At 34.6% G+C, this 14,151-nt stretch overlaps 1 protein-coding gene across 2 annotated transcripts in view; it reads right to left on the bottom strand.

The window, feature by feature from the left end:
• Positions 1 to 12,962, bottom strand: part of LOC119084604 (protein kinase C and casein kinase substrate in neurons protein 1) — a 67,860-nt gene extending 54,898 nt beyond the window's left edge. For both annotated transcript variants that reach the window (XM_037194663.1, XM_037194665.1), the window contains exon 1: positions 12,548 to 12,962. The gene's annotated coding sequence lies outside the window, so the exon portion shown is untranslated. The remainder of the gene's footprint in view (positions 1 to 12,547) is intronic.
• Positions 12,963 to 14,151: the final 1,189 nt, after the last annotated feature.

Raw genomic sequence — 14,151 nt, 5'->3', positions numbered from 1 at the left:
TAAAAATTCTTTTCATGCTTACTAAAGGTTTGTTTAAACGACATTTAACGAAACGTAAGCACCAAAAATGTGTTAGTGTCATGAATAAATAGCTGCTACAAATTATATGCAAAAGCGTTGATAAGGTCGGTACACACCAAAAAGAAAAGTTGTGCCACTTGGTGTAGAATTAAGGAGGCAGAGCCGCGTACAGCGATTGTAAATATTTATTAACTTGCACAATTTATGGATATTCTTGAATAGGAATTGGATCATAGAGGTTCTTGATCTTCTAGCTAAAAAATCGCGAGCAGTGCAAAGTGCCTGTACTTCATGTACTTCACGAAGATCACGTGTAAAAATTCGGCAACTTGGATGTTGGTAGATCGGGTGCATGTAAAAGTTTCATTCAGACGCTTCACACACAATTGTTTGGATTTTTGTTGTTTAAACAAAGGAAGTAACAGATTCAATACACTTGCTGTTTATGAAACGTTATTGATTCGGTAATTGATGGAATGGTTATTTCTTTACCGAGTAGAGAAAATAGGTAATTACAACAAGAGCGAAGCGAGTGCTGCAATTCACTCTTGTTAAAATTTCATATTTTATTTCCGATATGAACACAGTTTTCATTCGAACGTGACGTGAGTAACCGTTTTTATCCACGAAAAAGCACATTGATTTGCTTCACCATTTTCAAAATCAAATCAAAGTGACAGTCAACGCGAAAAACTTCTTTTCGTCCCATGCTAAAAACAAGAGTTGAGAATATAAACATTTTCTGACCTGAATTGTCATCAGAGAGAGAGAGCGTCAACAAAACGAAATTTTCACATCGAATTTTTCATTCAATGTTGTGCAGGCAAAATTGATTTTCAACTGTTCAAACGCCTAGACAAGCCGTGGAATTATTTTATCAACTGGTCGGCGGTACCAATTTCGTATGGAAATGATAATCCCAACAAAAATCTCTTCGAGAAAAGTGTGACGCAGTCTTTGAAGTACAATTTCTAAAATGAATGATATCGCTAGAGTTGACGCTTTCAGCTTCGTTACGCAAAAATTAAATTTTACACCCAATTTTAGTTCAAACAAGCTGGCTTAGCTTTTCTCATCATCTGCCAAATAATTTTTACCAAAAAAAAAATTTGACTGGAAACAACCAAAATTTTACCAAAAAAAGTTTTAGAACACTGCTTTTTATAACAATTTATAACAGAAATTCGGAAATTTGGCAAAATTTGAAAATTTGACAAAATTCGAAAATTTAACGAGAATCAAAAATTTGACGAAATTCGAAAATTTGACGAAAATCGAAAATTTGGCAAAATTCGAAAATTTAACGAAAATCAAAAATTTGACGAAATTCGAAAATTTGATGAAAATCGAAAATTTGACGAAATTCGAAAATTTGACGAAATTTAACAAAATTCGAAAATTTGAGGAAAATCGAAAATTTGACGAAAATCGAAAATTTGTCGAAAATCGAAAATTTGACGAAAATCGAAAATTTGACGAAAATCGAAAATTTGACGAAGAAAGTAATTCTCTATCTGCCACCATTCAAGAAATATCTCCAAAACCCCAATTGACCCACCCATTTCCAACTTTCGACATTTTTCACAAATTCCCTTCTTTTCTACTCGTAAAACTCTGAGACTTTGCCGAAGAAAGTAACTCTCTATCTGCCACCATTCAAGAAATACCTCCAAAACCCCAATTGACCCACCCATTTCCAACTTTCGACATTTTTCACATATGCCCCTCTGTTCTACTCGTAAAACTCTGAGACTTTGCCGAAGAAAGTAATTCTTTATCTTTCATAACCCAAAAAATATTAGTCCTTTCATCCTACGCTCGAGTAGCTCAAAATTTGGTCACTCTAATCACTCTAGCTCAAACGAATCTGCCCCGATTTTTTTAATTATTTGTTTGTTCGAATCGTGTTACGAATACCTTTCATTTGATGGGTCGCACGCCTCTGTAGGTTTCAATACAGCGAAGCTACAGCCGAAAACGCGTTCCCGACCCTCGAGAACCACACTCAGAAACCACTTCGAGGCCAATAAAACCAAATTCTGGTTTTTCCTGGGGTAATGGCGTATCACATTTTCAATTTTATGCCCACGAAAAAGCACATTGACCTGCTTCACCATTTTTCAAAATCAAATCAAAGTGACAGTCAACGCGAAAAACTTCTTTTCGTCCCATGCTAAAAACAAGAGTTGAGAATATAAACATTTTCTCACCTGAATTGTCATCAGAGAGAGCGTCAACAAAACGAAATTTTCACATCGCATTTGAGTGGATAAAATAAGGTTATTCACGCCGCACGGATGAAAAGGTATTGATCCCTAGAATACAAAACCTCTCTGGCTAGTGGTGGGTAATCAAAAACCGGAGAGTTTCTCATGGAAATTTCTCCAGGTACACGAAACGAAAAAGGTCGTGTGGGGTGTCATTAGAAAGGTAATTGCGTGTACTTGAAACTCGAAAAGTTGGACGCCAATTATAGTCGAAAACTGCAAGCAACCGTGATTGATGTTCGTTTCTCAATCTTTAAAATTGATGACATTGTTACAACACTGTTAAGATGTTCTAAATGCATTTTCCACGAACAACTGCCCATTTGAATGAAAACGTGCCTTTAACAGTATTTAATCAGTGACACAGTGACAAAAACAATTTTATCTTTCTCACTGTGTAGTATACACAAACCGAACAAAGTCATACGTATAAACAAACCGAGTGCTCGCTCTACATTGCATTCAATGATTTCGAATGAATATTTCGAGTTAAATTTTTGTCTATTTCATTTTTGTCTTTCTTTTACATTCATTGCAACCAGCGAACAAAAAAATCAACCGAATTCGTCTCACTTTCGTTTGATCACGTCGAATATTGTATCGAGCCGAACTGATGCGTATGAAAAGATTCTTTTCACACAAAAAAAAACAACAAAATTAGTGCTCTGAATTAAAATATTGTTTTGAGAGACTTTGCAGATTTATCGTTCGTTTTGAACGTGAAGAAAAAAGCGAGCAAACAAACAAACAAAACAAATTTGTGACGGTTTCTCTCTTGCATAACATTTACAATTTCCAACCCAGCTGAGATTGAAATTTGTATGTCACCCATTAATCAAACCAAAAAAAAAAAAAATTCATAAAAATCTGAATCGAACATTCATGATGGGTTTTGAATGCCGCAAAGGAAACATATCAAAATCTCCCGATGTGAATACATTTCTATGTTGATCTTGACCCTCTGCGTATGATGTATGTTCCGATCAGCATATGTGTACATATTCGAAGCCCAACAAGAAATTTCATTCATTTTATTAAACACAAAACATATTTCTATCGATGCAAAAAGCTAAATAAAATTTTTTAATCCTAAGTTCAATAACACCAATAACATATTACATCGGTTATAGTGGATACACACGTTTCGACCGGAGCGAACAAATAATAATGAAAAAACCCACTAACGTGTATGGAGAGTGTGTGTATCCACTGAATGAAATGAAATAGCTCTGTGTACGGTGGCTATACGATGTGGATGTGTATACACATAGTACAATAAAATTCAACGAATCTCTGCATGACCAAGCAATAAACAGAGAATTCTGTTCGTTTAACATTAATTTAGATAAAAACACACAATATTTGGCACACACTTATTATTGCCCTGTTAGAAAAGATTGTTTGAAAGACAAGAGAGAAGACGACGAAGAAAAGAACGAAACATAAAATGTAATTTTGACGATGACAATTTGATTTAACTTTAACTATGGGAATGTTGGGACATCGGCAATACTTTTGTTGAATATATATATATATTGGCAATGAGGTAAATTGGACACAAAATTCCATCACCTTTCTCTCATCACCACATACAGACCAATAGATATAACGAGAGTGTAAATCAAATATAAAATTAAACACAAAATCATCCTCCAGACATTTCCCAAACCAATTTGTAGCCAAAGTACCGTGCAGAGTTTCATATGTAAAACAGCTTTATGCAGAACATAATTTTAATTGCTGCCAGCTAAATCTAAGAATCCCTCTTACGTTGCCACAGAGAGCCACAGAACCACGATGTATATGAAAACTGGTTTTTCGTTAAGGTCACCGTTGAAATTAAGTGCAAAAATATTTAATTTATTTAATGCATCCGCAAGAGCAAGACTACATACATAATAAACGACACTATCATCAACATGAAATTATTTTTTTTTAAATCCTCTCTAAAGAAATGGAATTTGTCGTTGATTAAGATGCCGGTGAGTGAGTAGGAAAATTCTTCATTCAATTTTGTGCAGGCAAAATTGATTTTCAACTGTTCAAACGCCTAGACAAGCCGTGGAATTATTTTATCAACTGGTCGGCGGTACCAATTTCGTATGGAAATGATAATCCCAACAAAAATCTCTTCGAGAAAAGTGTGACGCAGTCTTTGAAGTACAATTTCTAAAATGAATGATATCGCTAGAGTTGACGCTTTCAGCTTCGTTACGCAAAAATTAAATTTTACACCCAATTTTAGTTCAAACAAGCTGGCTTAGCTTTTCTCATCATCTGCCAAATAATTTCTACCAAAAAAAAATTGACTGGAAACAACCAAAATTTTACCAAAAAAGTTTTAAAACACTTCTTTTTATAACAGTTTATAACAGAAATTCGGAAATTTGGCAAAATTCGGAAATTTGGCAAAATTTGAAAATTTGACAAAATTCGAAAATTTGACGAAATTCGAAAATTTAACGAAAATCAAAAATTTGACGAAAATCGAAAATTTGGCAAAATTTGAAAATTTGACGAAATTCGAAAATTTGACGAAATTCGAAAATTTGACGAAAATCAAAAATTTGACGAAATTCGAAAATTTGACGAAATTTAACGAAAATCGAAAATTTGACGAAATTCGAAAATTTGACGAAATTTAACGAAATTCGAAAATTTGAGGAAAATCGAAAATTTGACGAAAATCGAAAATTTGTCGAAAATCGAAAATTTGTCGAAAATCGAAAATTTGTCGAAAATCGAAAATTTGACGAAGAAAGTAATTCTCTATCTGCCACCATTCAAGAAATACCTCTAAAAACATAATTGACCCACCCATTTCCAACTTTCGACATTTTTCACATATGGCCCCCTGTTCTACTCGAAAAACTCTGAGACTTTGCCGAAGAAAGTAATTCTCTATCTTTCATAACCCAAAAAATATTAGTCCTTTCATCCTACGCTCGAGTAGCTCAAAATTTGGTCACTCTAATCACTCTAGCTCAAACGAATCTGACCCGATTTTTTTAATTATTTTTTTTTTCGAATCGTGTTACGAATACCTTTCATTTGATGGGTCGCACGCCTCTGTAGGTTTCAATACAGCTAAGCTACAGCCGAAAACGCGTTCCCGACCCTCGAGAACCACACTCAGAAACCACTTCGAGGCCAATAAAACCAAATTCTGGTTTTTCCTGGGGTAATGGCGTATCACATTTTCATTTTTATGCCCACACTGAGGTTCCTGCAAAATTTCATGGAGATTGGCTGACTAGTTTCCGAGATCGACCGTCGATAGATAGACAGATAGATAGAAACATACAGAGTAAGTTGAAAGATTTTGATTGTTTGGGAAAAGTCAATTTGGTGCATTTTCTATCAAAATGACCAACTTCAAAACGATGTATCTCCGGCAATTTTAAAGTTACATAGTCGAGTGATAGCTCGTTTTGCTCGTATTTGAAGCGCGAATAAGATAGAATAGGATTTGTGGTGATATAAACCAAAGGGTAGAAACTGAAATGTTCGGCTATATATAGTTGCCGCGTCTCAAAAAATTTTCTTCGTTCTTTTTTTGGAAGTTAGACTGCGTCAAGTCCTCCGCTAACGCTCCGGACATGATAATAAAAGGAAAAATTAATTGGTGTTGTTGAATATCGCGTTCGTCGTACATCATCGCTATAATCGCAGGTCATGGAAGGCATTAAAGGCCACTAGAGCATTTTTAATAAATTATATATTATAAGGAAGCAACATGGGTCTTCAATTTGACTGGATTATAAATGTATGAAAACGGCGGATGTAGTTCAAATTATGCTAAAAACAAAATATCTCTGCGAAGCACTTAACTTACACTGAAGTATAGTGCTTGGGTGCAAGAGAAGACACAGTTTCTTGTGTAACTCATTAGCATTGATGTGTTGAAATATTATTGGATTTGCTGTGAAATGTGAAACTGTTAATTTAAGCTCACTCAAGTCATCGGTTTCAATCGACTTTGTTTTGTTAATTAAATCTGAGAAGTCATTTACGTAACAGTTACGCTCTTGAATACGCTTAAAGTGATTGACCGAAATCAATTATTGTCAATTAAATAGGGTAAAACCATCAAAAACGGCTCATACTGTTACAGATGAGTGAGCTGCCTATTTTCAAGTTTTCAAATTTTTCGTGAGCACTGATATGGGCATTAAAGTATTGTTCGTCCATACTTGTCGTTTCACATGATTTTTATTGTACATTTACATCCAAACGTTAGGCAACTGTCTTCGACATCGGACATTGGCTGGGCATTTTTTCACAAATTTGAGCTTTGTTTATGGGTTGAACATTTTAATTTACAATGCCCACTCAATCTCTCGAGCCCTCTCTTGCCGTTACCTTTTTCAGTTCGAATTAACAAATTAAAAGACAATACAGGGGTCGTGTTAAGGCAGTGGTTCGTATTTGGTAGTTTTACCCTATGAGATTTTTGGTCAGCAAAACAATGTAATGACAGTGATTAATGAAACGACACCAAATTTGCATCGGCGATGGTCTCATCATTTTCATACTTTTCATATTTTCGATTGTCAACAATGATCAGCCGACAGTGATTAAGGTGAAAAGTGAAGAGGGTATCTCTCTGCCTGACTGATTCAAATCCTTGTGCCTCGAATTAAAAGTTATTTGAATTGTACACGTACCACCCGATGTATCTGGAGCATCACACAATTACAATTCTGTTGGTTAACGATTTATTGTTGGTGGAACAATGCAAACTGCAACTGTAAGAGAATTATAAGAATCGAAAACCATTTCTCCACATTCATTCCACATGCGCTTATCCCATAAGAATTACAACGCATCCGTATGTGTAGCATATAATGTCGATATCGCATGTGAATTGGACTGAAATTGTCGGTTCAATATTCGTGAAGAATGTTTCATTTTCAGGCAAAGAAGTTACGCCTGCACTGTGTGTGGATACGACCCAATTCATAGGCTGGGCATTCGATTGCATGTTAATCGCATAATTCGAATTTAATTGAAATAAAATAAGAGAGAAAGAATTGATTACATCGAAAATGCATCTAGTGTATCGTTTGTCTCACGTGACTGTATCACCAACTTTCAATATAGATGACAATCACAAGGTTTATGAAACGAAGTTAAAGAAACTAGCATAAGGAATGTAAAGGGCGACAATGTAACGGAAACATTAAAATTCTTTAATTCAAAGAAAATTCCACAAATGACAAAATCTTTATGTTTTGTATAATCCAACGACATATCCAACGTATTGTACAATGCATTCATTCAAAGCCAATATTTAAATCACATTTAGACACTGCGATGTCGTTTTCGTGTGTTTTTGTTCGTTGTAATATTTCTTTGATAAAAGTAGAAAAAAAAGCGAATTCATTGAACGACCATGATCGTAACGCTAATCTCGGAATATATATTATGGCCGATATATAGTCGATTCGATGTCTTAAGTCGATATTTTCAAATTTTATTGATTGGATTATTCTCGTCGTTTTTAGCCCCGTACGAAGTACAAAGGGGCTTATAGGATTACGATGCCGTGTGTGATTGATGGAATTCGAAGCAGACGGTAAGGGCAAAGTGTTTGCCTATGTTCATAGATGACGAATCTGCAATAAAAATTTTGTCTGTCCGTCTGTCCGTCTGTCACGTCGATATCTTGAGTAAATCAAATCCGATTTCAAAATTTTTTTTTCCCTGAAAGATAGTCGAAATAGTGAGGCTAAGTTCGAAGATGGGCATATTCGGGTCGGCCCTTCGTGAGTTAGGGCCACCTAAGTGATTTAAGGTCTTTCGGTGATATTTATGGCAAAATAAACGATGGAAATGTAAATGACACGGCAAATGATAGGTATTGTGAATACCAATCCAGGAAAAAAAAGTTTTTTAAAATCGGGTGAGTGGAATGAAGTGAAATGCTACTAGGGCCCTATGTGTATTTTACATAGAACTCGAGTAAATTTCATTCGTTTTTCGTAATTTTTGTTTGATTTGGAAGGTAATCGAATGCCGAATAGAATGTTGTTGAAAAAAAAAAAAAAATTGGGTCCTTGGCCTAAGGCCGCTCTAGGGCCTTATGTGTATTTCACATATAACTCGAGTAAATTTCATCCGTTTTTCGTAATTTTTGTTTCATTTGGAAGGTAATCAAAGGCCGAATAGAATGTTGTTGAAAAAAAAATTAAATTTGGGTCCTCGGACTGAGGCCGATACTAGGGCCCTATGTGTATTTTACATAGAACTCGAGTAAATTTCATCCGTTTTTCGTAATTTTTGTTTCATTTGAAAGATAATCGAACACCGAGTAGAATGTTGTTGAAAAAAAAATTAAATTTGGGTCCTTGGACTAAGGCCGCTACTAGGGCCCTATGTGTATTTTACATATAACTCGAGTAAATTTCATCCGTTTTTCGTAATTTTTGTTTCATTTGAAAGATAATCGAACACCGAATAAAATGTTGTTGAAAAAAAAAAAATTTGGGTCCTTGGCCTAAGGCCACTACTAGGGCCCTATGTGTATTTCACATATAACTCGAGCAAATTTCATCCGGTTTTCGTAATTTTTGTTTCATTTGGAAGGTAATCAAAGGCCGAATAGAATGTAGTTGAAAAAAAATTTAAATTTGGGTCCTCGGACTGAGGCCGATACTAGGCCCTTCAAAAAAATAAAATTTTAGGGCGATTTGAAATTTTTGTTTCATTTGAAAGGAACGTCGTACGGGGCTTCGTAATTGCGCTATGCCCAATTTGTAAGATGTAGACATTACATAATAATTTGACTTTAACTGCTTTAACCGGCGCAATAGGCTTACGGTCAAAGTAGGGTGACAGACGCACTAGGGTCACGTACGCAATAGATATACGGGTTTGTACGGGGCTCAGTCGCAGCAAACGCTCCGACTGTTCTGATGGCTCGTTTTGTTGGTTGGTTGGTTGTTTGTTTCACAAAGCATCCAAAATGTTGAATAATTTTATTTCATTTTCAAAATATCAATTTTTGATTATCAGGTTATGTAAATTATATTCTCGATTTTGTAACTTTTATTGAAGTAAAACATTTTGATGTTTGAGTTTCACGTTATGTTTGGCTAAAACCATACAAAAAGTGTTAATGTTATGTGTGGGCAATGACCTTGAACACACTTTTTTATCTCCGAACTATAAATAATTTCAATTTCAATTCATAATTTTCCTCAAATAGGAAAAGACATTCGATTGGTGTGCCCTGTGCGTATGAGATACGATCAAGAACGCCTGCACACAACTGGAAGGAATTCGTTTTTTTCCTATTATTGAAACAAAAATCGAAACTATTTCAGTTACAAACAAATGCAGACACAAAACACCTGTTAAATTGTGTGCTATAGCTAGAAGCAGAAAATATAAAATTATTTCGGAATATGATGGATGAGTCGACTATACAATTCGGTTTTATACTTTCGTACACTTTTCGGACTGAATTCACCCTTAGTTAATTGATAAGGTGTGGTGCAGATCAGGGCCTACTTTTTGGAAACTAATTTCTTGAATTTCTTGAAATTTCTCGAATTTTCTTGAATTTCTTAAAATTTCTCGAATTCGAGAAATTCGAGAAAATTCAAGAAACTCGAAAAATTAGTTTCTTGAAATTTCTTGAATTTCTCGAAGTTTCCCGAATTTCTTGAATTTTCTGGAATTTCTTGAATTTTCTGGAATTTCTTGAAATTTCTCGAATTCGAGAAATTCAAGAAACTTTGAGAAATTCAAGAAATATTTCTCGAAATTTCTTGAATTTCTCGAAGTTTCTTGAATTTCTCAAAGTTTCTTGAATTTCTCGATTTTCTCTAAAAGTTTCTAAAAAGTAGGCCCTGGTGCAGATACAATTCGTTGCACAAGAACAAGACAACGAAATGCAACAAAAATGGTAATTATTCATCCAACAGGGGTTGACGCTACCGAAAGCGCATATATCATTGTAATTGATAGACTTAGCGTCTTTTAATTAGAACAGATGCGGTAGGTAGGTAATTTTGTAAAGTTACATCCAGATCCGGATCCGGAGGCTTTTAAAGATTTTTGAGAGGCATTTTTAGGTAAGATTGGTTGTTTTACCGGCTTGAAGAGGACAAATTGTACCAAATATTCTGGTGCATCTTCAAAAACTATCTGCGTTATCTGCTCACTAGTTGAACAAAATACATTTTTTGGTGCATGTTGGTATAAAAGCGTGAATTTTTTACCATTGATAAATATACATTTGGGAAATCAAAAACGATTAGGAGACTTTGAAAAAGGGACCTCTAGCGCCATCTACATCCGGTTGAAGTTTTCGATGCAGAGGTAACTTTGATGAATTTCTGTGTAGCGGGAGTCGCAGCCGCAAAAATCATTTTTAAAGGGATATTGATTAGAAAACGGAAGTTGTCAAAAGCTGACTCACCCAAAATAATTAAAATCGTTTTTGTTTTGCCTTTTCCACTTACCTCTCATATATTTCGAAATTTGCTTGAAATCGCGTCCAACCACATATCTCACATCACAGGTCATACATCCTTTGATCCGGTTGTGGAGTGTTTGGTATTGGTTGAAAGCTGAGGGTCCCAGCTAAGCGTTTAAAGTATTTTTGTGCTGTTTGAAACGTTTATGGATTTTTTAGGGTCTGTCAAAGTTCGCCGAAGGAGGAAAATTTACAAATTTTAGCAGATTTCGGAAACTTAATATTTTTTTAAAAATCGAAAAACTGGTTTCATTTTGTTTTTAGATCATGCCTAGCATTCCCAGTACTAGTTTCATAAAATTTACGAAAAAAAATTTCGCCGAAAAAAATTCGCCATGCAAAAGGGTTCAAATTTTCGATGAAAACTGAAACTAGTTACCACTGTTGCGGAACATCCAAAAACTTTTTCATCGTTAAAAGTTTGGAAATTGAATGTGCAACGATAATAGCGAAGAAAAAAAAAACTTTTTTGAATCAATTTTAAAAATTACTTAACTTTCACCTCAGTTTTAAAATATCATTTTTAAGAAAATTCGGAAAAACTGCGGGAAAATCGGAAAATTTGTGAAAATTGTTTGCACTAAAAAAAAACTTTGAACCCTCAGCTTTCGTTTGAGACCAATATCACCTGCGTAGCTTCGATTCCCGCTACACAGAAATTCATCAAAGTTACCTATGCATCGAAAACTTCAACCGGATGCATATTAATCAATTGTAAAAAATTCACGCTTTTATACCAAAATGCACCAAAATGCAGCTAGTGAGCCCTACTATTCGATCATTTAAAAAGAAAATATTTCGTCAAACCATTTTAACCTTTCACAGGACGGCAAGCATGCATATCATGATCAGAATACATTTATCAAACGAATTTTCTAACTATTTTCAACCGATCGACACATTTTGTTAAAAAAAATCTTTTACTTCAATTGTTTTGACATTCGTTTTCCTAAATTATAAGACCACTCATAAGCTAGAGTTGATCATCTCCCTCAATTTCGTCTTCGTACACGGATGAATACACAATACATGTAATACAATGAGTAAAGGTATAACATCGTGATCACGAATTCAAACTTGAACTTGACAAAATAAATTGTTAGATTTTCTAAAACAAAATCGAACCGCAACTAACACAACAACAACAACAACAACCCATCCAGCAACAGTACCTACTTATTAGATTTATAAATTAGAGAAATATAGTAGCAATGTCATTCATTAAATGTATTACGTAACATGGACGATTATTCAATTTTTAGTACAGAATCCATCCGAAAATAGATGCATATTGTGACAATTTGAAAGAACATTCGCAACCGAAGAATGTTGGAACCAGAGAAGGTAAAGAAGCTCATTTTAATGGAGAATTTTTACTGACATTATTAAAATCATTAGCATCTTTTAATGCGTGACAGCAGTTTGAATGTGTATAACATCATCATCGCCTGTATTCTTGTTCCAATTGGAACGCTAAACAAAATACAAATTCGAAAGAGAACATTGTCCACTGTAATATTATCAAATTGAATGGAATTGTACGGACGACGACGATCAACTTAAAATTAAAATTTTTATCAAAAGTGTTTAATCGGCTCAACCGATCGAATCAAACTGATTGCGTTGCATCTATGTGTTGGTAGAACCGTAGATTCTTTTAATCGAAGACGATAAAATTCAACGTAAGAATGTAAGTGAAACTGACTGGATGTTCTTATTAGCAATTAATATAATAGGCGACCATATCATAAAGCTGAATATATAAGTCATTTACCTTGGGAAAAATTGGTTATCCAAAAATAATCCAGTGATTGCGTAGTTTTTCTCAATTTAGCGGAAAAAATAAATTAATTGAAAATCACTCCACATATACAACACACTCTGCACCACACACAGCACGAAGAATTAGTGAGTATCTTCCACAGAAAATTTTTTATTATTTTTTCTTTCAGACTTCCTTCGAAGCTTTTTCAGAATTTATTTCGTTTGCGACGGTTAATCGCTGCACATTTTGCACTTATCCAATTATCGTTTTACTTTTATTTATATATCGATTTATTGACAGATATTCACAAAATGATGACACGGTAAAAGAATTTTTTTCAATTTATCGGGGGGACAACGCTGGAATTTTTACGCCGATTGCGTTCTAAATTCAATTCACGACTGACGTTAAAAAAAAGTTTTCATCACTGACATCTGTCCGACTTTTATTGTTGTAATCGGTTTTTGGTTTCGTCAAGTTGTAGACTCTGACTGTTACCAGTTGATTCTGTTACCACTTAAGTTACCGATTCGTTTGGCTATCCATAATATTTGAATTATTTGTTTCTCTACTTAAATTGATTCATTTATATTTGTGACGCAAAGGGACCAAAATTTCTAATTATTTTCATAAAATTTGTTAGAATTTGACTTTGAAATGTCTGTTGATTTATTTGATTATGTTGCGGATAGGTTATCAAAATGTCAACCCAGTTCTAGTTACACTAATGTACACTGTTTTCTACGTTTTTAGCCCCGTACGAAGTACGAAGGGGCTTATAGGATTACGATGCCGTGTGTAATTGATGGAATTCGAAGCAGACGGTAAGGGCAAAGTGTTTGCCTATGTTTATAGATGACGAATCCGCAATAAAAATTTGGGCCGTCTGTCCGTCACGTCGATATCTTGAGTAAATCAAATCCGATTTCAAAAAAAAAAAATTTCCCTGAAAGATAGTCGAAATAGTGAGGCTAAGTTCGAAGATGGGCATATTCGGGTCGGCCCTTCGTGAGTTAGGGCCAATTAAGTGATTTAAGGTCTTTTGGTGATATTTATGGCAAAATAAACGATGGAAATGTAAATGACACGGCAAATGATAGGTATTGTCAATACCAATCCAGGAAAAAAAAGTTTTTTAAAGTCGGGTGAGTGGACCGTGAGTTAGGGCCTTAGAAGTGAAAAGCTACTAGGGCCCTATGTGTATTTTACATAGAACTCAAGTAAATTTCATCCGTTTTTCGTAATTTTTGTTTCATTTGAAAGATAATCGAACACCGAATAGAATGTTGTTGAAAAAAAATTAAATTTGGGTCCTTGGACGAAGGCCGCTACTAGGGCCCTATGTGTATTTTACATATAACTCGAGCAAATTTCATCCGTTTTTCGTAATTTTTGGTTCATTTGGAAGGTAATCAAAGGCCGAATAGAATGTTGTTGAAAAAAAATTAAATTTGGGTCCTCGGACTAAGGCCGCTACTAGGGCCCTATGTGTATTTTACATATAACTCAAGCAAATTTCATCCGTTTTTCGTAATTTTTGTTTCATTTGGAAGGTAATCAAAGGCCGAATAGAATGTTGTTGAAAAAAAATTAAATTTGGGTCCTCGGACTAA

This window comes from Bradysia coprophila, unplaced genomic scaffold, assembly GCF_014529535.1.
Source record: "Bradysia coprophila strain Holo2 unplaced genomic scaffold, BU_Bcop_v1 contig_87, whole genome shotgun sequence".
Classification (NCBI taxonomy): Eukaryota; Metazoa; Arthropoda; class Insecta; order Diptera; family Sciaridae; genus Bradysia; species Bradysia coprophila.
Note: the sequence above shows the minus strand (reverse complement) of the source record. Positions and strands in the feature narration are given on the sequence as shown.